A 25802-nucleotide genomic window follows, 5' to 3' on the forward strand; every position below is an offset into this window, starting at 1 on the left:
TTCTGATTCTGATTCCGATACCGATTCTGACTCTGATTCTTAATCTGAATCTGATTCTGACTCTCATTCTGATTCTAACATCTATTCTGATTTTGACAGCGATTCTAATTCTGATTCTGACTCTGATTCTGATTCTGACTCTGGTTCTGATTCTGACTATGACTCTGACTCTGACTTTGATTTTGATTCTGATTCTGATTCTGATTCTAACTCTTATTCTGACTCTGATTCTGATTCTCTTTCTGACACCGATTCTGACTCTGATTCTGACTCTGAATCTGATTCTGAGTCTCATTCTGATTCTGACAGCGATTCTGATTCTGACTGCGATTTTGACTCTGATTTTGACTCTAATTTTGACTTTGATTTTGACTCTGATTTTGACTCTGATTCTGATTCTGACTCTTATTCTTACTCTGATTCTGACTCTCATTCTGACACCGATTCTTACTCTGATTTTAATTCTGAATCTGATTCTGACAGCGATTCTGATTCTGACTTTGATTCTGATTCTGATACTGACTCTAATTTTGACTCTGATTTTGACTATGATATTGACTCTGATTTTGACTCTGATTTTGACTCTGGTTTTAGACTCTGATTTTGACTCTGATTCTGACTCTGATTTTGACTCAGGTTTTAGACTCTGATTCTGACTCTGATTTTGACTCTGATTTTGACTCTGATTTTGACTCTGATTCTGACTCTGATTTTGACTCTGATTTTGGTTTTGTTTTTGGTTTTGGTTTGAATATTTGAACGATTTTCTGCCAATTTGAGAACACTGTAAAGATATCTAGTGATGTTTTTGAAATAATTCTCCATAGTTTTGAATTGAATTATTTTATCTGTGGCACAACCTTCTCGTTATGTTCCGTTCCACCTAAGACGCACTAATTATTCCTTCTGGTCCGGTTCAAATCCTATATGCCAGAAGGGCCGACTCCCCTAGACTTCGACATCACTTATTCTCGAGTGCGCTTGCATATTGTTCGGCCCAACCAGGCGAGCCTTAACAACAACAATCTGGTCCGGTTCCCCATCAATCCAACCGCCGCCGCAAGGCACCGACGACCAAGACAAGAGACATCGACATCGTCGACCGGTTTGGACCGTGTTGTCCGGTGAGCCGGACTGAATAAACCAAACGAGTTGGCCACTTTTGGGATGGTCTTGATTTATTTTAAGGTTTAAATAATCTCTTTTGAAATAAATTTAGAATTGGGTACTAAAGCCCTATGTCAATTTTTATGTACAACGGTAAATAACACGATTAAAAACAATTTCTGATCACCTTTTTTCATTTTAATGCAAAATTTTTTTTTGACTAGACAACATTTTTTCGATGGATCAACTATGGTCCCCTTGGAATGAGCTGTCAAGTAGGAACTTTTCTGTCAAGAAGGACCGCGAGGTTAATTTTTCAAAATTGATTTCAAAATCCATTTTAAACTCTTTGTGGTCGTACAAAGGTTCATTGTACTCAGAAAAATAAGCTTTATCGCTGTAAACAATAATATCAGCAATCTAAGCTTCATTTTAGGACCCAATTATGATATAAAAAATAAGATTTTTTTTAGAAATGCCTTTTCGAAATGTTACCACCCTTTTAGGCTGAAACCATATTGCAAACGGACAACAACTGGAAACGGACGCAAGGATTGTAATTGAATCATTCACCGTTGGTTGACCAAATCGCTGCCACCAGCGGAAGAAAGCGCACTGAACAAAGCAAGCCATGCCAGCGCAGCTGGCCACACTGCCTTCACCAGCGTGGTCCAGCGCCGTTTGCTGTGATTATTATGTGATTTGTACCCGCCACCACCACCCCACCTATGGTTATATCACCTTGGTTGAATTTCTCAACCCAGGCGCGCGCGCGGCCTTCTTGGATTCGCGGCGAATTTCGTTATCTCATCTTGAAGTCGGCGTCGTCGTCACGCTGCAGTGATGCCTGCTGGGATGACATTTTCATCATTGTGGAGCAAAAGAGGATGACCCTGAAAATGGTTGGAATTTTCTTGTCTGTGAAGAACCTGCTCGCGCAGCAAAAAAACAGGTCTTATTATAATACACGACTAGACGGAACGCGACACGCGGTGTGCAATCTCTGTTATCGAATCTCGGGTGGTACCGAACGACATTGGCGCCATTAGAGAAAGAAAAAACAATTTTAAAATAGTTTAGAAAACGACTTTTCAAACTGCACAAAAAGCAAACGCAAACTGTTTGCCTTACTGTGCTAATGACCATCAGAAAGTGTCGAAAAACTCGGTGCGAGGAAAACTTTCCCGTTAACAAACCCATTTCCAGCAACTGGCCACTCTGCTGGAAATGCAAATCGTCATGGCGATTTTGGGACGTTAATTTGGGCTGAACCCTTTCAGGACGTCTTTTTTTGTTTACAAACCTTTCCCAACTTATTTCCTCAATTTTAATAATTTAACCCAAAAATGACGAATTCCTCGGCACAGTTTCCTTATGTAAACAATGATCGAGCTCGAGCTGTCACTGCCCCTGTGAAATATGTCGGCTGAAATATCGGGCGGTCAGTCAAAAAAAAAAAACAGCTGTAAGTCGCATGACAACAAAACTTTTGCTAGAAAGAGATAGCAAATCTGATGCAAACAAACTCGCAGTGTTGGTAAATTTCTGACTTTTTGTTGAAAAATCTCTAAATCTAAAATTTTAAAATGTCACACCCTGAAAAGGTTAAAACCAGCAAGTGCCAAAAAGTGCTTAAAAATTAAACCAGTGCGCAAACGGCTCGCCCCAGATTTGAGTAGTCATTAGTTTCGACAGCCCGAGTGCGGTGAAAAGTGCTCCAAAAGCACTCATCCTTGAAAATTCCTCGAGAAAACATTGTGCACACTCACACACTAAGCGATGTTTAAGCCAGAAAACGGGATACTTTACAGCGGGTTGGAAAAGTTTTATCCCCACATCGCTTACCCCTTCCACGAGGGCTCGACATAATTGAAAAATTTGTTCTCCAAATGTCCCCTTTCTCTTGGGTTGAAGTTTTTTCTGCCCCGCTTCGTCACCCCCTTTTTTGGGTTGCAAAAATAAAGTAAAAGGTTGTGTGACGAAGATAAATTGACTTTAGAAGGTGCCAAGAAGGGCGGGAAAGGTTTTCCAGTTTAATTATGCTTTCAATTACAAGTAGTTTTCACGTTGATCAGGTTTCATTTTGCGTGGAAGCTCTTCTTGGTTTAGACTAATTCGCCGGGGAAATATTGAACTGCACGTGCAATTGTTTGAAATAGTGTTCATTATCATAACTCACGATCGAAATTTCGCCGAAGGCACATTGCAACAGTTAAACTTTCGGAAAATTATAACTCACATTTTCAATATCCGAAAATCGTTAAACTCTTCTCTGGAGATATTCTACCCCCCTCCAAAACTCAAATTCCCGGCTTCCGAAACATGCACAAGTTTCGATAATTGAGAAATTTTACATCTCAATTGTTAGTTTAGCCATGTCTGCACCGAGCACACACACACAGCCAACTTAGTTCCATTCCATAGAATTAACTCCCGGTCTGAAATTCATACCTGGAGGCAGTTGGCGTTGAAAAGCTCGCGCGCGCTCTCTTGCGTTGGTTCTTCGAACTAACTAACTTGTTCCGTCGCCGGCGAACAAAGCCGTGTGTGCCGTGCCGTGCATACGTAAAACTTGGCCTGCTTGGATGGGTGATTTTGTGAAGAAGTTTCCAAATTGAGGTAGACTATTCTAAGCATGTCTGACGGTCTCGAAACTTTCGTTTCAATTTCTTAAGGTTTACCTTTTTGGTGCGTGGGAAATTGCCTCCGAAAAGGGGGTATTCTACTATTTTAAGAATTTAATTCAATCTGTCTAAACTAGCCATAATTGACACCTCATCAACACAATCTGATTAACTCCGTGGTCATCACAATTAAGCTGTACAATTCGCTGTATACAAACGACAAATAAACTCCAATTAACGCCGGACTACGCCGCCGCCCCAACCAACAAACCGCGCTGCACTTAACAACCCAACCGAATCGAAGATGGCCACGACCAACACCACCATCAAGCAATTAACATTTTAATTATGTCTGCTCCGGCGGTGGCTCGTGATGCGCTTTATCTCCTGGATTGAATCGGATCGACACTACCACGCGGAATTTCCCTGTCTTATACAATGGGAAAATCCGACACCTTCCCGTCGTCGTCCTTTTGAAGCACGCACAGAAAGGCCTGCTGCGATGCGAAACCGAAATGAGGACCGGAGTACCAGTAATGCCAGATTAAATAATTCATCTATAATTGATGATAATAAAGCAATTAATTATATAATTTATCGTGTTCTCTCTGGCACACATACAAGGCACACGTACGCAAACGCATCCATTATCGGCGACGCCATCCGATCCAAGGAGACGACGATAGAGAGATGAAAGCAGGGCAGAGAGGTCTCGTCCTATTCAATTGCAACAAGGGTGGCTGTGTCCACTCTTGTGTGTCCTTTGTCTGTGTAGGGTGTGTGTATTTGTGAATGAATGTGCACTATCCTATTGTCGGTGGTGATTATCCTATTTAAACTTCGTCACTGTTAAGTCAGATATCTTTGCTGTGCTACTTGTATTCCTTTAATATGAGTTTAAAAAAATAATAAAACAAATTTAGGATCTGTCAATCAAACATAGGGGAACAGCATCTATCTCTATCGAGCCTCTAATGTTGCCATATCAGCACTTGGACGTTCAGGTCATAAAAAGCGTTTTCAGCTGAAATTGAGTGATAAATAGCTCAGTAGGAAGTGAGCAAGCAAGTTTCTATCAAAAGTTTGGCAAAATTAGTTGTTTAAATAGTGAAAATCAGCAATTTGGATGGAGTTAGGAGCGAGTGCTTAACCTGCCAAACATGCGAGAATTTCCCCTAACTTAATAACCTGCCAGTTTATCATTATCGATCGATTCCTTCTTCCAAATCATTAATTTTGCAGCATAAAAAGTGCTCTTCTCTATGGTGACAAGAAACAAAAAATTACCCTTAACCGATTTGGCTCAAAATTGACACAGTTGCTTGATTTTTGCCTAAGGAATCGAGTCAGAGGCCTGATGTCGATTTTTTTATTGTCACGCAACACAAAAAAAAAAAAAAAAATGATGGTAATATTCATCAGGAAATGGTGACAGATTTTGTGTCTAAAAAATAACTAATTTTACTCCAGAAAATGATGAATTTTCATCAGTTTTTGATGAATATTCATCAGGTTCACATTTTTACAAATTTTTTATGTAATACAAGCCTTACCCGACAAACTTCGTCTTGATTTTTTTTTCGTTTGTTGACGTTTTTTGATTTTTGCTTATTCAGCCTCCTGTGATCAAAATATGATTTTACGTAACTTTCTCCATACAATTTGCCGATGCTCCGGAATCGGTTCCAGAGTGGCCAAAGTGTCAATTGGTTAGCGTAAGAACCTTCCTTGGACTTATACGAACCCAACGCAACAAAGAGCACCTCGATCCGACGTTCCGTGTTGAATTGATTCGCGTTCGAACAAAACCGTCGAATTTTTTTTATATATATAGATTACTGAAAAAAACAGAGGTAATATTCAACCTACAAAATTTTCAACATTCCAAAATTCAACTTTTTTTTCTGTGTACTGTCCCTACGAAAATGTTTTAAAAATCTGATCGATTTAAGTGTTTGCGGTAATGTTGTAGGTCATGATCGAACTATTTTAAAAATTACGCATTTTATCATTTTCTAACAAAAGTGCTTAATTTTAAGCGATACTTTAAGACGGATTATATTTGGTCAAAATCTGATTTTTAAATAAATAGAGATTTTGAGGATGTTTCTAAAAATACTCGAAAAAATCCATGAACATTTCTAGAGTTATTTAAAAAAGGTGATATAAGCTATTGTGATTCATATGACCTTTAAAAACAAACTCTAGATTTGTTGATGTTATAATTGAATTTGCACCGAAAGTACTTCGAAATTTTGTAAAAGTGCACCGTTTTTAAAAGATAACAATATATTTTTGGCCTTCCTCACTGAAAAAGGCTATTTATGAAATTACTTGAAAAAAAATAGATCTTTTAGACACACCTTCTAGTATACATGACAACTGATAATCAAATTCTGAGCAATTGTCTGTGTGTGTGTGTGTGTGTGTGTGTGTGTGTGTGTGCGCGCGCGTGTGTGTGTGAGTGTGTAGGATTGTTATTAGAAGAACATTGTCACTCAATTATCTCGGGACTGGCAGGGCTGTTATTCGTTTAAAAATATATGTCAGAAAAAATGAGTAATTTTACCTCTGAAAATGTGCAATTGAACCTAAAGCCCTTTGTCAATGTTTATGTACAACTGTAAAAAACACGAATAAAAACTATATCTGATCACTTTTTTTTCATTTTAATGCAAAAAAAAAATAAAATTACAAGACAACTTTTTTCGATGGATCAACTATGGTCCCCTTGAAACGAGCTGTCAAGTAGGAATTTTCTGTCTTTCTGTGGTGTTTTTTTAATTGATTTAAAAATCCATGTTAAATCCTTTGCGGTAATTGGGTATTGAAGCCCTATGTAAATTTTTATGTACAACGGTAAAAAACACGATTGAAAACCATTTCTGATCACATTTTTTCATTTTAATGCAAACAAAATTTTTGACAAGACAACATTTTTTCGATGGATCAACTATGGTCCTCTTCGAATGAGCTGTCAAGTAGGAGCTTTTCTGTCAAGAAGGACCGCAAGGTTAATTTTTCAAAATTGATTTAAAAATCCATTTTAAACTCTTTGTGGTCTTAGTAGAGCTTCCAATTTCCCGGGGTTTCAAATTTCCCGGGAAACGGGAAATTTTCAACAAATTTCCCGGGAAATCCCAGGAATTCCCGGGAAATTTTAAATTTATCAAAAATTGTTCTGATCCTGGTTCTGATTCATATTTTGCAACAAAATTGTATAGAATAGCAACTTAATTGGTCAAAATATGTGTGAGGATTAATGAGTGCCTTGCCTGCTTATAAAAAAACAAACAGTTTCAGGAAAATATATAAATTTTCTAAATTTATAAGCTATCTTTGAAATTCATTCAAAATATCGAAAAATTGTGATAAGTATTTATTAGGAAGTTGGTATTAACACCACACGATTGATTTTTAATTTGTCAGTTGGAGAGAATATGATAAAGAATAATATTGATAATTAAGTTGAAATGAGAAAAAAATTGCATTAAATATGTTTTTCATGGCAAATTCCAGAACTAATCTTACTGGTTTGAGCTCATGAATAAATAGATAGGCATTGAATTTACCTTAAAAATCTGCTTTTTAATTGAAATACCATTTTATGCAATCACAACTCGAAGTTTTCAAATATTAGGAGCAAAGTTTTGAAATATGTTTGCCTTTTTCGGGCACCTTGTATAAAATACGAATTAGTTTTGTAATGATTTTTTAACGATTCAGCCTAATAAATGAGTTCGGTTAAAATAATTCTTCTTGCACAGCCCTCTTTGAGATATTCAATGAAACCAATACAGTTTTCATTCAATTTGGTCATGGTAAAAAATAACAAAATAAACTTTTTTTGAAACTTAATTTTGATCTTGGCGGAAAAAGCTACATTTTTTCAACTGATATAACAACAATTTTCGTTTAAAAAGATTATCAAAATTATGATAGTTTATTTTCATTCCATAAAATCGTAATTTGTGTAGCCCCGCAAATAAATAAGATCTATTCCCAGTTGTGAATGCTTCAGAAATTAATGTAAGCTGAAATAAACCTTAACATGAAGTTTTTAGACGAACTGACAAAGTTCAATAAGAATAGTAAATTAAATTTAATTAAATAAAATTGAGTTCTACAATTTTTTTTTGTGAATTAAAAACCAATACAAAAATTTTAAGAATATGTATACTTCCGCTTGTATTTCGGGAATTCCCGGGAAATTTACAAATTTCCCGGGAAACGGGAAATATATTTTTTCGGGAAATCCCGGGAATTCCCGGGACGGGAAATTGGACGTCTTAGGGTCATTGTACTCAGAAAAAATAAGCTTTATCGCTGTAAACAATAATATCAGCAATCTAAGCTTCATTTTAGGACCCAATTGAACTAAGAAAATTAAGCTTAATCGTTGTGAACAATAATATCACAAACTTAAACCTAATTTCAGGAACCAATTTCATGCTGTAATGTCAGTTAAAATTACATCATAAAAGGGGTAATATTCAACCTTCCAAAATTAAACCTCCCAAATGTACACAATTTGTCACTGTGTTGGATTCAAAAATCCTAAATCTCTTTAGAGTCGTTTAGGAGTTATACTTAAGCTCGACATTAAAAAAAAGACATACAAAAAAGTTATTCATGCTTATTCATTAACTATTTATTAAAATATTGAACGTTTATCACTAAATCCACCAAAAGTTTAATCACTATAACAATCACGATTTGACAATTATTCACCTAATTAAATTTAAACGCCCTCTTCGCGAATCTGCATCGGTTCCGGTTCCGCCAAAAAGGTCCACTTTGTTTCTTACTCACAAAGCAGAGCAAAACAATACAATACAAAACTGAACCATTCAACAGATTATGCAGATATCGCCGCAACACATGTTCCGATGAACGCGCATTTGACAGCCGGGGATTGTTTGGGGAAGTGTGACAACCGCGTGTGAATAGAGGTCACGGCCATTGTTAATCATCGTTGAGTGGAAATCAAGTGGTTGAAGGCTTGTGTTCAGGGAAATTCCACCGGAAAACACCCTCCTCCTCCCATTTCAATTCACAGTGTGAGCGCGCTATTTTGAACATAACCTCAAAAGAAAAATGTCAACAAACGACGAAACCTTTTCCAATTTCAATTGGAACGTCCGGATGCTGTGCCTACGACAACATAAATCCGCTTTCTTCTTTTCGAATTTTCCCTCGGGAGGGAAAGTCCAAAAATGTCTGTTATCTTGATGTACCCATCACCATCATCATTATCATCATCATCATCATCATCAAAAACTGTCAAACTTGAAAAAGAAAGAGTGGGGAACGCGCCCCAAAGGAGAGCACCAGATGTTTTGCGTAACGGTGGCCGTTTCGGCTTTAATGTTGCTGTTGTTGTTGTTGTCTAGAACGGAGCTGTTTTCCTTGTCTGAAAAAAGAAAATTTCCCGAAAGTTAAAAGAGTGGGTAACGTCAAATTAGAGTGTAGCTCGGAAAACCGTGAGATCGCAGTGAGCGGAGAGAATTGTTATCCAAGAGTGGGAGAGCGTGAAAAGAAGAGGGAGAGTAAATTGTGGATGGATAATAAAACAGCATGGCATGCTGTGAGTTCTCTTTGGCGCGCGAGGCACGTTGCAAACATGCTGAGAGCATAAATTTGTAATGTTTGTTGTTGGTTTTTTGGTTCGCGCTATTCACCGTGGTCCGTCTTTTATTTTGATACGTACGTTTTGGGTGGAAATTCAGGGGGAAGGGGGAGATTAGGGAGATGTATGTTTCGATGTTTGATGTTTTGAGCGTCGGGAATCAAAACATTTACGGCTAATCGGCTAATTCTTTTTTCAGCTGCTATAAGATTGTGGGAGTGATAAGTTGTAGTATTTAATTTATGCATTTTAATTTAATAGATATTTCACGATTTGATGGGATGATTTTTATGGGAAATTTTAGTATGGATTTTGATGATAGTAAAACCGAGGTAAAAACTGACTTTTTTTTTATTAAAGTAAACATTCTGTTCAAATGGAGTTGAAATTCATAATATTTTTTTCTTCATTCAAATTAAACTTTTTTTCTATCAATTATAGGCTTTTCTGTCCATACAACAATGCTAAACAAATATTTTAAAATCTTTTTTTTCTTTTTTTTAAGGTACTGTATTAAACAAAATTTTCAATTTTGCTTAAAAAAAATAATCCAGATCTGTATTTTGACAAGGGATTTTCTGATTGATTTGTTGTCTTCTCCAAGGTTGTTGTTTATGACTGGGACCTTTCAGAGGAAAAAATTGAGTACAGTCCAGACTCGAATATCCGAAGCCTCGATTATCCGAATTTCGATTATCCGAAGGTTTGTATGGGACTTCGGATAATCGAATCATGAACAAAAACATTTTTTTTTGCATTTTCTTATTTTATTATTTTAAACATCAAAATTGAGTTCTGCGACCCCATTTTAGTCAAGTTTTAATGATTGATTGCCTATTAAATTAAAAAAATGCATTTTTAAATATTTCATCACCACCATTTTGGCCGCCATCTTGGGTTTAAAAATCCTAAATCACTTTAGAGCAGGTAAAGGGTCATGCTTAATCTCAACAATCAAAAATAGGACAACGAAAAAACTTTTTTTTTTGTGATTCGATTATCCGAAGTTTCGATTATCCGAAGTGAAATTTCGCCAAGGCCTTCGGATAATCTAGTCTGGACTGTACACGGAAGAAAAATTCCTCGTTTTTTTTTGTTTGATTTTTATCAGACAAACTCGATCATGGGTTGGCAAACTTTAACCCCTTCGGTTATTTTCATTTTTTAGTAGACCAAAAGTGCCATCTTTTAAGATTTCTAAATAAGTTTTGACGTGGTTTAAAAATGGTCCTAAGATTAGAACAGAAAAATCAGACATGGGGCAGCAGAGTGTATGATTTTTCACGAGTTCATGCTGTTCAGGATTTCGTGAATGATATTCATGAACTAGTGAACACTATTTCTCAGATCATTTTTATGACAGACGATCTCGACAAATTGAAGCAAATCAAATCAAACAAATCAAAATCAGCCAACTACGATTGTAATCCCTTGTTTACTTCCAACACTCGACAAACCCTGTACCGGCTTTGACAACCCTAACCAAAAAAACAAAGCCTGCTTCGACCAACCATCATTTCTCTCCTCTCTCACGCAAAACGCACATCTTTTCCAGCTCTCCCTCCCAATTTCTCACTCTCAAGGGATAGGAAACGAAAACCCGAACGAGCGCCGAACTTTTCGTCGAAAGATGCTGGCTGGTTCCGAATCGTCGTCGCCGCTCTTGTCGTCGGGAAACATCCAGCATCCATTCGAGTTTTTCCGCGAACCCGGTGCCCCGGTTGGGCCGGCCACCACAGTTTTTCCCTTGCTGTCGCCCGAAACGGTCGCATTCGCGCGTGTTCCGCCAACTTCCGCGGTCGGTTGTGTTGTTCCGTTCTGCACACACGTGTGGTGTGGTGTGTACATTCCCCGGGGGTGTCACCGTTTGCTAATTTCGGGCTGCTTTGATTGGAAATTACGGGAGCGCCTTATCAGCGCCCGCAGGACGTAATTTGGGCGATTTTCCGGCGCAAAGTGACAGAAGCTGTGGTGCGAGGGGTAGGACACAAGTTTCGATTTTTCAGTCTCCTTTTTTTGTGGGGCGAAGGCAAACTCTGCGTTCGTCGTCGGGGTGCAAAACGAGAGATGAAATTGCGATGATAATGCACGAAAATATCGATTCGTCGTGAGTGTTTGGTCGGGCAAGTGTCCTCGTCGGTCGGTCGGTCGGATGCTGCAGGAAGCACCATGAGGAGTGCCGAAACGTGTTGATGACGCGCCACTCGGCCGAGAATCTGAGGCGAAAAGTGGAAGAAGGCTGCTGCAATCAAAGCAGGCATAAATTACATAACTTTGCACACACTGGTGGCGGCTAGCCGGCTCCACAGCGTCGTCCAGGAGAAGAATCATGGCCAACTTGGACGCCGTCGTCGGACGGATCCCATGGGATGAGTGCTAATTGGATTATCCTCTTCGCTTCCAGGGGGGGGTGAAATGCAACTCTCTCTCTCTCTCACTAATGATGATCACATCGCCGGCGGTGATAATGATGATGAGTGCAGCACATTCGCTGTAATTGCTCCTAATGGCCGGTGTAGTCCGTCCGTTTCCCGAAGGAGTAGTCAATTACCGCGTGCTGACGGCTGAATCGTCCAAGTGTGATTGACGTGCCCTGACCGGAAAAATTCCATTAGCGGAATCTCCACTCAAGACAAAACAACATCACCAACAGTAGGCGGTTCCGTTCCGTTTTAAAACTGACAGGATCCCATCAACGAGTCTGAGTCAAGTGAGTGGCGCAGCGCTGCGCGCACAAAAGGGGATGAGTGATTGATGAGTGGCGGCAGTCAGTGCAGTAGTAGGCCGATTTCGGAGGGGGCAGATTCCGCTCAAGCGGTCTGGAAAGTGTGAAAAATCATTGTGTCTTCGTGCAAGAAAAAAAAAACAAAGAAGAATAGCTTTTGTCGTTGTTGTTGTTGTTCGTGAAAGAGCAACTTTCCCGAGGAAGATTAATGATTCTGGTCCACCGGTTTATTGATTCTGGTCCGGACGACGAGCGAGCGAGCGGTGATAATGATGCCGAAAGAAGCAGAGGAAAATAATACGATTATAAATTAAAGCTGCCGCCAGCTGGTGGCGTGCCAAGTGAAGAGAAAAGTGTGAGCGTGCGTGCGTGCGTGAAAAATCCGGCTCACGGTTTGACAGTTGGACGGATTCCGACACTTTAGGGCTGGATACACACATAATGGATGCTTAAAAGTAGGTGGTTTGTTCGTTTTTGGGTATTTTTAAAAGCATTTTTTATTGACTGCCTTTGTGCGACTTGACAGGTTACCGAAATTAGTTTCCGACACACTGGAAACTCTTGTTTACGATTATGTTGCGTCGGCGGGGGTTTTAAACCGTTGGGAATTTATCGCCATGCTTGGCGTAAGGTAGTAGTAGGCGGTGGAATTACGCCAAGGTACAGGTGGTTAATGTTTAATTACCGCGCCTGTTTCTGACAATATGGTCACATTTTATGGCAGTTGAAGGAACTTGACGAATGTAGGGGAAGGTGGGGCAAGACGACCATATGGGGCAAGAGGAACAATCGCTCGTACGGCCGTAATTTTTACAATTTTTGGTATTTCCAGTATGAGGAATTGTTGCTAGCAATGCAATTGGCTGATTCTACTACCACATAACCGCCAAAACGACGTAAACGCCAAGGGGCATACGATTTAATGAAGTTTTTTTCAAAACCATTGTTTTCTTATAATATTTGGATGGTACAAAATAAGGCTTAGGGTTCGTTTTAAGGCTCATTTTATCAAAATGCTATTTTTCCTAGATCAGTAGTGTCCCTACCAATGACTTGCACCTATTATAAAGTATGATTTAACGTTTAGTTATTTTTGTTGAGAGCATTTAAAAAATCTTGTTCAGGTGGGGCAAGTGTACCATATGGATTTTTATTATGGAAAAAAAAGAATTGCTGCAAGAACATATTTTATTGGGACAAAAATACATAAAAGTACATAAAAATTGATAAACAATTGTTAAAAAAAATTGTCCATGCAAAATATAAGGATATTATGAAAATTTCCTTTTTTCATCCAAGTAATATTTTTTTTCCTAAAAACGATCAAATTTTTAGTAAAAATTATTATTTAATCTAAAAATGAAAAAAACATTTCAAATACATTCTAATCTGATGTATCTAAGTGATAACAGTTCAATTGTTAGTAAATTAACATGTTGTTTCATGCATTGTTCCTCTTGCCCCAACGGGTTGTTCGTCTTGCCCCACTAGTTGAGAAGAACGTACGGAAAATCAAAATTTTTAAAATCAATTTTTTACCTTAAAAAAACAGGATTTTTTAAAAACTTGCTCATCAAAGTCTTAGTCAAGACCTGGAATAAGATGATTATAAAAAAATCCGACAGATTTTTAACGTTTTTGAAGGGTTATAACGAGCATTTCCTTAGCTTGTTACACTTGCCCCACTTTCCCCTAGTAGGCTTTGCTTTTATGATCAAGAGAGATGGAGACATTAGACACGTGTGTGAAATTATTGCAGCTTTGAAACATGTTATATTTTTAATTAAAAATCACAGCAAAAAAATGTAAGCCTATTTTTTCTGTTTAAATTACACAAATAAATTGTTCACTTTTACTTGCTTTATAAACATTTTCAAAAGTTCAGAAAATTTCTTTTTAAATGAGTTCTCGCTTACTTTTACAAACGTTCCTATCCACATAGGATCAAAAATAAAGAAATAACTTCTTAAAAAGACCTCCTAGACCAACCTTCGCGTAAACATATTGATTTGGAATCAAATTCTGAGCAAATGTCGGTAGCGATATGTTTTTAATGTATGTTATTCTTTTCACATGTAATTCTCTGCACTAGCTAAACAGATTAGCGTCATTTGGTGCGTCTTGATAGTTCCAGAAAACAAATTGGTGGATGAAAAAAGGGTAGAATTTCTAGAAAACTTGAGACTAATACCTCAAATCATCTTCTTGGCTTCATTACTTTAGTTACCTATGTTTCTAATAGGTGGCAGCACTGATCTGCAAAGGGATCCTGAAAGTGATGTGTCGAAACAATAAAACCATTTGATTTTGTGTTTATTTGTTTTATTACTAACACAGACAACAGACGTTTTGGTCCGATCACCACCTTGTGTAAAAACATGCAACGGTTTTCGAGAATAACAAGCCGTTTGTGGCGCTGTCGTCGCAGAGGAGATTTGACAACTCTCCCGCCCTGCTCTCAAGTGTAAAAAACAACATTGAAAAGCACGTATTCTCATTCTCATCATAAGTTTCATGCCTCTTTTCGTCGAGAAAATTGATGTGAAGATCAAAAATAGCTTTGAAATGTCGAAAGTAATCATTTTGAGTATCGCTTCTGATAATTTTTAGTTAATTTTAGAGCATAAAATTAAATTTATTTTAAAAATAAAACTTAGCATCATCAAAATCAAGTTGGTGAGAATCAGAACACGGCTCCTGCAAAAGCTATGGTGCACTGCAGACTACATTCAGGCTTATTCTTGCAAGTGGCAATAGAATACGAGATGGCGTTAGTTTATCATCCGCCATGTTTTTACACAAGATTTTCAAATTATTTTGTTCTAGCCGCTACGTCTGTAGTCTGTGTTACTAAGGTCATTGCAAATTTTATTTATATTCAAACTATTTAGAATACATTTCACAAAACTTGTTTATGTGTTTTAAATCAAATTTTGAATTTTTGGACCATTTTAATAAATAAATATTGCGCAATTTTTTGATAGAAGCACCACTGTAGTTATGTGTAAAGCATTTTGTGAAATTTTTCGCCAAAATTTTCTGAAAATCGCACTTGAATTTTTTAAATTTAGTGTTATTTGCCTTCCCCCCTCGCTCCCCCTTTGATCTGGACCAGAGTCGAGTCGTTGTTATTTCCTAATTTGGGATGACCTTTATATTCACTGTGTTTCTTAAAATTTTAGCTTAAAAGTATGAAAATTTAATTGGTAACCTCAAATCGACCTAAAAAAAATTCATTTGTGAAAAGTTTAAATTTTGCAACAAATCATTAGAATTAGATTTTTTCAAAAATGTGAAAAAATGTGTTGGCATCAAAACAAGTTTTCCAGCATGAATAAACAATGTCCACAATTACTGCAAATATTTTTCTTCCAATATTGCCTATAATTTTAACGATATTTTAGAATTCTTAAAACTTGTAACTTAGAAACTAATTGCAACTGTTATTAGTGTAACATTGACCACAAAATCCGATATTGCAGTCCGTTTTCCGATTCGAACTCATTTTCTTTGAGAATAGCATGACACTTTGAGAGCATTAAAATAATGTTATTTATCAATAGATTCTTAACACTAGTTAACTATTTGAAACATATAAAACATTGTTAAAAATTCCTTTTTGAGGTTCATTTCATTTTGCAGAAATACTTCATCCTATCAATATCACCCCGAATTACGGTACGGAAGGTATGTACTTCAGAAAAAAAATATTTTTTTTAAAAAATGTCTAAAATAATTTCAATAATTTAAAAAAAATCAAAAATAAATTTGATGCAAAATCAAATTTTCAATCTAAATTGAGTTTTTTCCAGTGTGCATTTTTTTGTGGTAAGAATTCATTGTAAAATTGACAATATGTATTACAAATGTTTTTTCCAATTCCGTCGTGAAACTACTTACTTTTCCTGTCATTCTTGAACGACGAAATAGCCTACTTTTCTGTACCAAAAATAGCAGAATCGAATAGCAACACTTTTCAAAATAAATGCTGAAAAGTTCTACTTTTCAGCACTGAAATGGGTGCTGAAGAGTTGAACTTTTCAGCACTTGTTTCGAAAAGTAACACTTTTCAACATTTTTTTTATTTAAATGATTTATTGACAAAATACATGAAAATTTGACTTAAAATTCCACTCAATGGGTGTTTTTCGGAATTGCAAAAATGTTGTATGGAACTCGTTGCAAAACTTGATTTTTTCAGCACTCTTCGTATTTATCCAACTCGGTGAACCTCGTTGGATAAATGTACGACTCGTGCTGAAAAAATCATCTTTTTGCAACTTGTTGCATAAACTACTATTACAATTTTTAAAACCTGATCTAACATTAAAAAAAACCTAAAACCTTTTTTGGACATTCTGAAAGGTTGGCAGTAAATGATTCAAAAATTATTTCAATGAAATGGGCGTAATTTTTGTTGAAGTTTTGTATTTTTAATTAATTTAATATTATTTTAAATTAGCATTATTTGAAATAAATTGATCGAATTCAAAGACCTTAGCAAAAATGTTGGCTTCTGAAATAAAGAAAAATTCTCATATGTTTGACAGGTTGAGGATTTGTACCTATTTCCTTCCGATTATCATTTTCATTAATTAAATAAACAATGCAAATTTTACCTGAAGTTTTGTCCTTTTCTTTACTAGAAAGTTTTTCGTAACTAATATTCAAATGATTACTTAATGAAGTTTTTTAACTCAGTTAGTATTTTTTTAAATAAAATAATAGTTAAAATAATAATAATAATTATTGAATCAATAGTTTGTAAAATTCTGCTATTGATTCTTTTTACATGAACGTTTAATCATTTTTCTTCACAGATTTAATTTAGGTTAACTTTGAAAATTGTCTATGATATAGGAGTTTTTAATCAAATGCACATAAATACTACATCGAACAAGTCGAATCGGATAATACAAACCATTCAAGAAATGTAAGAAAATATGTTCTCTTGAGCAATTAAAGTTTGAAAATCGGTCGCCAATACTGAACTAAGTAGTTTTTTACACAGTAAATAGAAGAAATGTTTAAAGGTTGAAATTTGGTTTGTTGAATGTTACCACTTTTTTGAGTAATTTAACTTAAAAATGTCTAAAAATGTGAACCGGATAATGCTCCCATAATCTTCGGACAAATTTTACTGGGAAAAATAAAAATCGAAAAAAAATATATACTTTTTACGTTACCTTGGTTGTTGAGCTAAAAAATTACCCATTTGAAAATTTTGAATATAGAGACTTTTATGTAAAATTGCCTGAAGAATCGATTCCCACTATCTTAAAAAAAAACAGTCAGAGTAAATGATTTTTGTATTTTTTTTTAGGAGAGACATACCATGTTGCATTTTTCGTGAGTCTTTTTTTTACATCTTAGGCTATGTCCTCAAAAATTTTGATCGAAAAAAAATCGTGACACCACCTTGAAATTTAACTTTTAAACTCAAACATTTAAACATCTCATGGAAGTGGCGTGTATTTTTTGTTCAGTGTATTTTTTTCAGAAAGTTCGTCCAATTTCCTACAAGTTTGTCACTTTTTTGATACGATGCAACGGCTTTGAGATACAGTAATTTTTGAATTACAAAGTACAAAAATATTTAAATAACTAACGCTTTTCTCAAATGTCATATTCGAGTAAAATTGGCATATACACAAAAACTGCTTATACAGGCCTAGGATAACATGTCTACAAAGTTTCATTGAAATTGGAGAGGGTGGGATACAAAAGTAGCAGAAAAATTCCTGATTTGAGCTGGAATTGCTCGTCTATGATTCGATACAGAATCGATTATCCGAAGCTTGGATTGTCTGAAAATTGATTACTTAGAAGTTCGTATAGGATTTCATATTTTTTATTTCTTACTTATAACATTTTATTCGAGTCCTGCGATCCCATTTAAGGTCGTAGAAGGTGTCTTTCACTTTTGGAACAATGACTGTCAATGATGGTTCTGAATACAGGGTCCAGAAATAGTAAATTGCAATGAAACAATAATCACGATATGTAAAATGCTTCTACAAACAACACAAAGAAACCCATTTTGATTGAAACATTCTGAATCAGGATTTGAATGTTTTTCTAAAACAAACATGGCCGCCAAATGGGCGATCTGGAATGATGCCTTCCAGAGCCTTAAGTCAAATTTGAATGGCCCCTTAAATTACCAAATGGATTTTTTCAATATTTCATCTCCGTCATTTTGGCCACCATCTTGGATCTAAATATACTAAATTAGTGTATGGGCTGTATTCTAAATTTAGAAAAAATAAATGATAATCAAAAAAAATACTCACCCAAACGAATATACAGTAAATAAAAACACAACACAAAACAGACGTTAAAGCACAAATCCGTTCCAACTCCCACGTGTCATGCCATCTCACTCTCCTCTCTGTCCCCGTCTAATGAATTCAGTGATGTCAAGTCAAGTCAAGATAAGAAGGTCCTTGCTTTTCATTACCACCCTCCCACGCCGTGAAAAGACAAAGCAAAGCCTACTCTTCTCCAACACAGTACAAAACACCTACACGCCTTCTCTTGTTAGTGTTCCTGTTCCTTGCTCTCTTGACAAAAGCCAAAGTCTTTTGATTAGTCAAGGTATGCTGGATCTTTCAGCTGTTAAAAAATACAGTTTTGAATGTTAACAGAGTTTCAATTTAAAACAATATTAAAGATGGATGAATCCGCCATACCTGCCTAACTGACACACCTTGGACCGAAGCAACCCAAGGATGCGACATCTCATTAAGGTGTAGCTCGGTTGCCATGTTGCTGCTGTTCTGTCAATTATCGTTAGCCGAGAGGTGTTGATTTTCAACACGTGTGCAAAGTTTGTCTTTGCCGAGGTTCTGGCAAGACACTCCAGGGGGAGACCACTTCTACCTGTAGGAAGCTGCCTTCCAGTCAGGACATATCGTTGCCAATTAGGAAGTTTTCGGCTGAGCACATGTTTTCGGTGGGGTCAAATGAGACCTCATTTCTTATGGGATTTTCTGCACGGGGGAAATTTTCTTGAGGGGGAGGCAGTTTAAACCGAAATTAATCCAATCGCATTAATTTTATTTTAAGCATCATCAATAAACGTGCTCCCAATCTCGAAAAAGTTGCCACCAGCTAATGAAATTGATTACCGCTTGATGTTAATTTATCACGGTTTCTCTCTTTTGGAAATAAAAAACTTCTCACGAGACTCACAACTGTGCCGAAAACGCATTAAAATGAATGGCTTTGACCTAGATTGCCGAATCATTTTGGCTTGTTTTTCCCGTGGCACGTAGTGCCTGGACGCACCCCTCCCCGCCCCCAACAGAATTTTTCATTGCTCGATAAAGTTTCATTTATACGTTTCGAAATGTTTGACAGCTCCTGTCTGCGGGGATGCTGTCGTCGTTATTTTTTTCCCCTTCTCTCAACGCAAGAAATTCGAACCCAGATCTAGTCATCACTGCTTCGATTTTCCGACGTGGTGGTCGTCTGCGGTGGGCGCAACTGGGTCGAAGCAGGCGCTGGAAAACTTTTCAACTTTTTCCCACCCCTTCCCCACTTTCTTCGTGTTGTTGTGCCGATTGGAGCAAATCATGGCATGCTGATTGACTTTGGCTTGTGCGACTTTCTTTCGCATGGCATTTTTTTTTCTCTCCGTGTATCTTTCCGTGTTTTCTTCCGGAAACTTGCTCGTCTGGTGATATAGCACTTAATAAACTGTCAAAGTGAAATTGCTTTTCGACGTCGTTTTTTTCGCCAAGATATTGTGGAACGTGTTTTCCAGTATATAGGGGAAGAGGGGGTAATATGCACCCCCTAAGGTAAAACTGTGATTTCTCAACCATTACAGCATTACTGTGGAAGAATTTTGTTCGATGTTCTAAAACAACTATTATTCTTCGTCATCCATGTGAAAAAAGTCTTAAAAAACCTCAAAATTGTTCAAAAATATCAAATTTCTAAAAACATTTTTGATTAATTTCAAACGACCATGCGGGGCAAAATGCACCGCAACATTGGGGCAAAATGCACTCCAACAACGGGGCAAAATGCACCACAACATGGGGCAAAATGCACCGGGTAAAAGCAGTTTTCACTAGTCACCACTAGATGACACCGCTGTTTTTACAAAGGAGCTTCACAGCGGTGCATTTTGCCCCGACCACGCTTTTTGCAGAAAATTTAATTAAAAATGCATTTTTTGATATTTTTGGACTCATCTATCTACAGAATAATGAAGATTATGGCAAAAACTATATACCTCAACACTTACAATATCAATAAATGCTTTTTATACTGTCCAAAAATCATAATGAAAGTTCAATGAAAATTAAATGAAAACACAACATTTTAATGTTTTGCAAATAACTTGAGCTGTTTTTAAACTGCGATGCTCAAATTTTTCCAGCGTGGTTTAGCAATGTTAAGCTTCCAATTTCTATGATTTTTTCCCCGGAAAATTCTTCCAAATACCGAGAAAAGCTGGGGGTGCATTTTGCCCCGGGGGTGCATATTACCCCCTCTCCCCCTATTTCTGGATAAGAGGGAGAAACAGCGCGATTTTCTTCGTTTTTTTCAAACGCTAAATTTTCCAAAGACGATTCGAACGTCCGGATTCCGCGTGTCTTGGCCATAAACAATCGGCGATTCGTTATGCCCGTCACGTGCGGAACAGGACAACCTATTACCGCCCACTTGGTCCAAACCTTCGATTTGGCAATAACTTCTTTTCGAGAGGGGTTTGGTAAAAATGGTCGAAAAGTTGGATTGAATTTTTTGACATCCATTGACAAATCCATTTATGTTTTGATTTTTTCTGACGCATAATTCACCAAAATGGCTTAATTTCAAAAGCTTTTCTGTTAAGTTCTTTGTCATACTGTTCATGTGTAACATAACCACCTGTAACCACCTGTGTAACGAAAAGTAGAAAATTAACTTTGAATAATTTTTAATTTATTGAATATTTTCATAATTATGTCATTTTTTTTTGCATTTTCGACGTTCCATCCTGACAAAATTCCTGAGAAAAAACTCTAACTCCTCCTCCAATTATGAAAAATATTAATAAAATGAAAAATTAACTTTTTATCAATCTTTGATAATTTTTCATTTTATTAATATTTTTCACAATTATGTCATTTATTTGCATTTTCGACCTTCTAATCCAGTCCCACAGACAAAATTCCTGAGAAAAAACTCCAACTCCTCCTCCAATTATGAAAAATATTAATAAAATGAAAAATTAAGTTTTTATCAAACTTTGTTAATTTTAATTTTATTAATATTTTTCATAATTATGTCATTTATTTGCATTTTCGACCTTCCAACCTAGTTCCACTGACAGAATTCCTGAGAAAAAAATCCACTGCAACGCCTACTACAAAAATTGTCCACCCCCAAATTCCACCAACAACAACCGCCTGTAGGGTCCTATGCGATGCAAGTCACCGAACTTGTATTTATATTTCACCACACCTTGCATGCATATCGCGTTTGCATCACACCTTGCGTGCAAGCCTTTGTGTTCGATTCTGACACAAGAGCGCGTGGTTGTTTAGTCGAGAGAAAGCCACCGGCCGGAGCGGACAGGGAACGACGACGCGAACCGATGGTTAGTGGGCGGACGGGTGGAAGGCCATCGGTGACAATCGGAGTGAGCACGGAAGTCTAGGACACTACAATTGGCGACGAGGGTAAAAAAAAAAGAAGGAAATTCGGCATGGGTCAACTGTGTTTTGATGGTGAAATTTATGTTTGTTTATATAAAAAAAAATAATAATAAAAGCAAATGAACCTAGTGAATTTTGTGAGGGAGAAAAAAAAATGTGTTGTGCTGTTGTGAAAAATGAGGAAAGTGTTGTGGTTGGGTTTGTTTACAAAAAAAAAAAATGAAAAAAAAAATGTGAGTCATTGAATGAAATTGTGAAAATTCGGAATGCTGAGCCGGGAAAAAAAAATGAGGTTTGGCAATAATTTCTTAAGCTAAAGGCAGCAGGTAACGAAGGGAAACTGTTTAGCTTCGCTTGAAAATAAGTGAATTGCTTCGAAATTTTGATTTGATTGAGGCTGAAAACAAAAGCTGAAAAAATAATTGTACCTTATTGCATAGTTTATATTGAAAGCAGATTTGGAGGAAATTTTGGAAAAAAAGATGGGTTTGGTGTGCATCATGGCTTTAAATAAGGAAATTAGCGGATTACTGGCGGTAGCACTGACGTGTTTGTGCCAAAGTTTATTAACAGAATTGTACTGATGTGAAAGAATTGTGATGTGAATGACTTATGTTAGTGGCTGACTGCTCAGAAAACCACCAACAAATGAAACTGATAAAAGGTAAAGGTTCAATGCCAGCGAGGATCGATATAAGATTTGGATATTTTGAGAAGTGTAAGATATCGATGCCGTCGAGGATCGATATGAGTTTCGGCCGTCGTTGAGACGTGCAAGAGATCGATGCCTGCGTGGATCGATATGAGGTTCGGCCATCGTTGAGATGTGCAAGAGATCGATGCCTGCGTGGATCGATATGAGGTTCGGCCATCGTTGAGATGTGCAAGAGATCGATGCCTGCGTGGATCGATATGAGGTTCGGCCATCGTTGAGATGTGCAAGAGATCGATGCCTGCGTGGATTGATATGAGGTTCGGCCGTCGTTGAGACGTGCAAGAGATCGATGCCTGCGTGGATCGATATGAGGTTCGGCCATCGTTGAGATGTGCAAGAGATCGATGCCTGCGTGGATCGATAGGAGGTTCGTCCGTCGTTGAGACGTACAATAGATCGATGCCTGCGAGGATCGATATGAGGTTTCGATGTTTCTGAGAAATGTTGAGATCGATGCCGTCAAGGATCGATATGAGTTTTGGCCGTCGTTTAGATGTGCAAGAGATCGATGCTTGCGAGGATCGATATGAGGTAAGAGATCGATGCCTGCGTGAATCGATATGAGGTTCGGCTGTCGTTGAGATGTGTAAGAGATCGACTTCAACGAGGATCGATTTAAGGTTTAGATGTTTTGAGAAGTGCAAGAAAGCGATGCCTGCAAGGATCGATATGAAGTTCGGCCGAAATTGAAAAGTACATAGTACATCGTAACAGCATGGAATAATACAAGATTCGTTATAGTGAGTTTAAATCTGCCGTTTTTGAGACGTGTTCGAAATTGAAGCCTGGAGGGCTCGATGTGTGAGAACTTCTTTCATGCAGATGTCAATGTTTGAGTTGTTTGTCACATAGATGGCAACAAAGTGACGTCACTTATTAACTAAAAAAAACGGGGTGTTGTAATGCTGAATTATGTGCAGCGGGTATTCCAGAGAGTTTAAAAGTTCTAACTGTTGTGGCAAGCATCATTACACAACTAGAAAGAGTTTGATTGTTTCACTAGTGATTGTGGAGATAGTAGAGTTTCTGAAAAGGAGTCATGTAGAAACGACACGTCCAAAGACAGGATTCCAGCGTAGAATGATAAACTTCCCTCGACACCGAGCTTGAAACAGTTAACGTTATTTGACATAACAGTCGTTTTTAAAGCATGATAGGTCAAAAAAAAAAAAAAAAAAGAAGAAATTTGTAGTGAGGATGAGAAGTGTTACCGGAATGGTTCTATGAATTGATGTTGTTGTAAATTTAATTAAGGTTGATGAGTCAAGCATTTAACAATGTAAACAGTTAAAGGCAAGTATGCCGTTACAAGTTGGCTGACAAGCTTCGCAGCACAGGGCAGGAGGTCTATAATGTGATTAAAATGGCACGATGAAGGTTCAATAATAAAAAAAAGGTTACAATTATTGAAGGAGCTCTTGCTGAATTAGAAATAAATGAGATGCGGCGAGCATGTTTTGATATGTGATTTTGATCTTAACAACTGTAACGACTATATGCAGTTACTCAGGATTTGTGGACAAATTTATGTAGAATGTGCGAATGAATAACGGAATAGATGTTGCAACAGTTGGAACAACTGAGTACTGAAGTTTCAACACTTACTTTGTGAAGAGGATGAAGGTTTTGGTAACTTTACGCAAACAAGCTCGAGAAGGAGGAACAATTGTAATATCAGTAAATGTGAAGGATCAGTGGAAGCAACACACATTTAGTGTCTTTTGTATGAGTAACCGAAGTTCACGCGTGGAATGTAGTTTGGAAAATTGGTTATAACTTCTAGTGATTAGAGTTGTTTATTGTAGAAGATGCAAGGCATAGATTGTTTTGAAGCCCACAGAATGTTTGACAGATTGTAGATTCTTTTCACAACCACTATTATACATCACATTAAGGAGAAAAAAAAAAGAAAAAAAAATAGGAAGAAGCGCTGACTGACAACGTGATTTGAAAAAAAAAGTTTCAGCTTGTCCTTTGAAGAAGTGTTTCTGATACGAGAGTTTACAGACAGCTAGCTAACAATTATGTTTAGCTACGGTTTGGTTAAATAGATCCGCGTCATTGATACATGCCGTGACTTAATTATGAATGCAATATTGGAGTGTATTGTCCGTTTCCCTGGAAGGTACACGCCGCGAGACATTTCAGAATGTGCCGTAGACATTGTTGCCAGTGATTTTCTGCTTCTGTGCAATAGAAAAAAAGCATCTGACAACAATGTCAAGCGAAGAAAAAAAAACAAAACGCACGGTATGGGATTTGAAACGAGCATTTGTCGAAAGTGCGGCGCGCCATTCCAGGCTGGTATGCCGCGTGTCTTTTTGGGCAAAACGGTCAATATCAATATTGAAGGGTAACAAATATAGAAAAAAATCTCTGGAGAGTAAACTATATTGCTATCGATAATAGTTGCCAATGAAAAGATTTTAATTTATGGTTTGGTTAGGTTTCTTAATGTTTTGAGAGACATGATCGTTTTGGAAGTTTAATTCTTCCAATCATGTTTTATTGGTTTAAAATTTGGTTGATAGAAGAACGTAGAACGTCACTTTTTGTGACATTCGTGCTCCGATTGTTGACAAACTCTTTAATGAATTTAGTTTAAACGTCTTAGTCAAAATGCTGCCCTCATCGGACATTTTATCGAGACATTTACTAGACATCTATCGGTAATGAACTTTTGGCTAATTTATTTTTGCCAAAGAGACATCTCATAGACATCTACGAGCCCGTCGTGACTGAGGTAGAGCATAAAAAAAGGATTCATTCGAGCTGGATTTTGCCTGAAGGTAGTCAAAGAATTTGTCATCAAATTAAAAAAAAATCGTGTTGGAGAGAAGTGTACAGGATTACAATGACTGTTTGTTTGATTATTAGATTTTGAATTGAAAGAATAGGTGAAGAATGGATTATAAGTTTTTAGTATTGCCAAGAGTATTGCCCTTATTTCTGGCCAAACAATTATAGTCTTCTTTATTTAGTTTTACAATATATATATAAGCTTGAAGCAAGTTCGTGGAGAGAGTGATAATGTTATATTTTTGAAGGTACGTTCAAGAATAGAGTCATCTGTAGATTTGACAATTATTTGTTTTTTATTAAGGTAAGATGGGGGTGTAGGGTCCTATGCGATGCAAGTCACCGAACTTGTATTTATATTTCACCACACCTTGCATGCATATCGCGTTTGCATCACACCTTGCGTGCAAGCCTTTGTGTTCGATTCTGACACAAGAGCGCGTGGTTGTTTAGTCGAGAGAAAGCCACCGGCCGGAGCGGACAGGGAACGACGACGCGAACCGATGGTTAGTGGGCGGACGGGTGGAAGGCCATCGGTGACAATCGG

At 37.1% G+C, this 25802-nt stretch overlaps 1 protein-coding gene across 1 annotated transcript in view; it reads left to right on the plus strand.

Annotated features, from left to right (window-relative positions):
- Positions 1-11292: 11292 nt before the first annotated feature.
- Positions 11293-25802, plus strand: part of LOC120432223 (protein artichoke) — a 49993-nt gene continuing 35483 nt past the window's right edge. The window contains exon 1 of the mRNA XM_039597398.2: positions 11293-12540. The gene's annotated coding sequence lies outside the window, so the exon portion shown is untranslated. The remainder of the gene's footprint in view (positions 12541-25802) is intronic.

The sequence above is a fragment of the Culex pipiens genome, chromosome 1, assembly GCF_016801865.2.
Source record: "Culex pipiens pallens isolate TS chromosome 1, TS_CPP_V2, whole genome shotgun sequence".
NCBI lineage: Eukaryota > Metazoa > Arthropoda > Insecta > Diptera > Culicidae > Culex > Culex pipiens.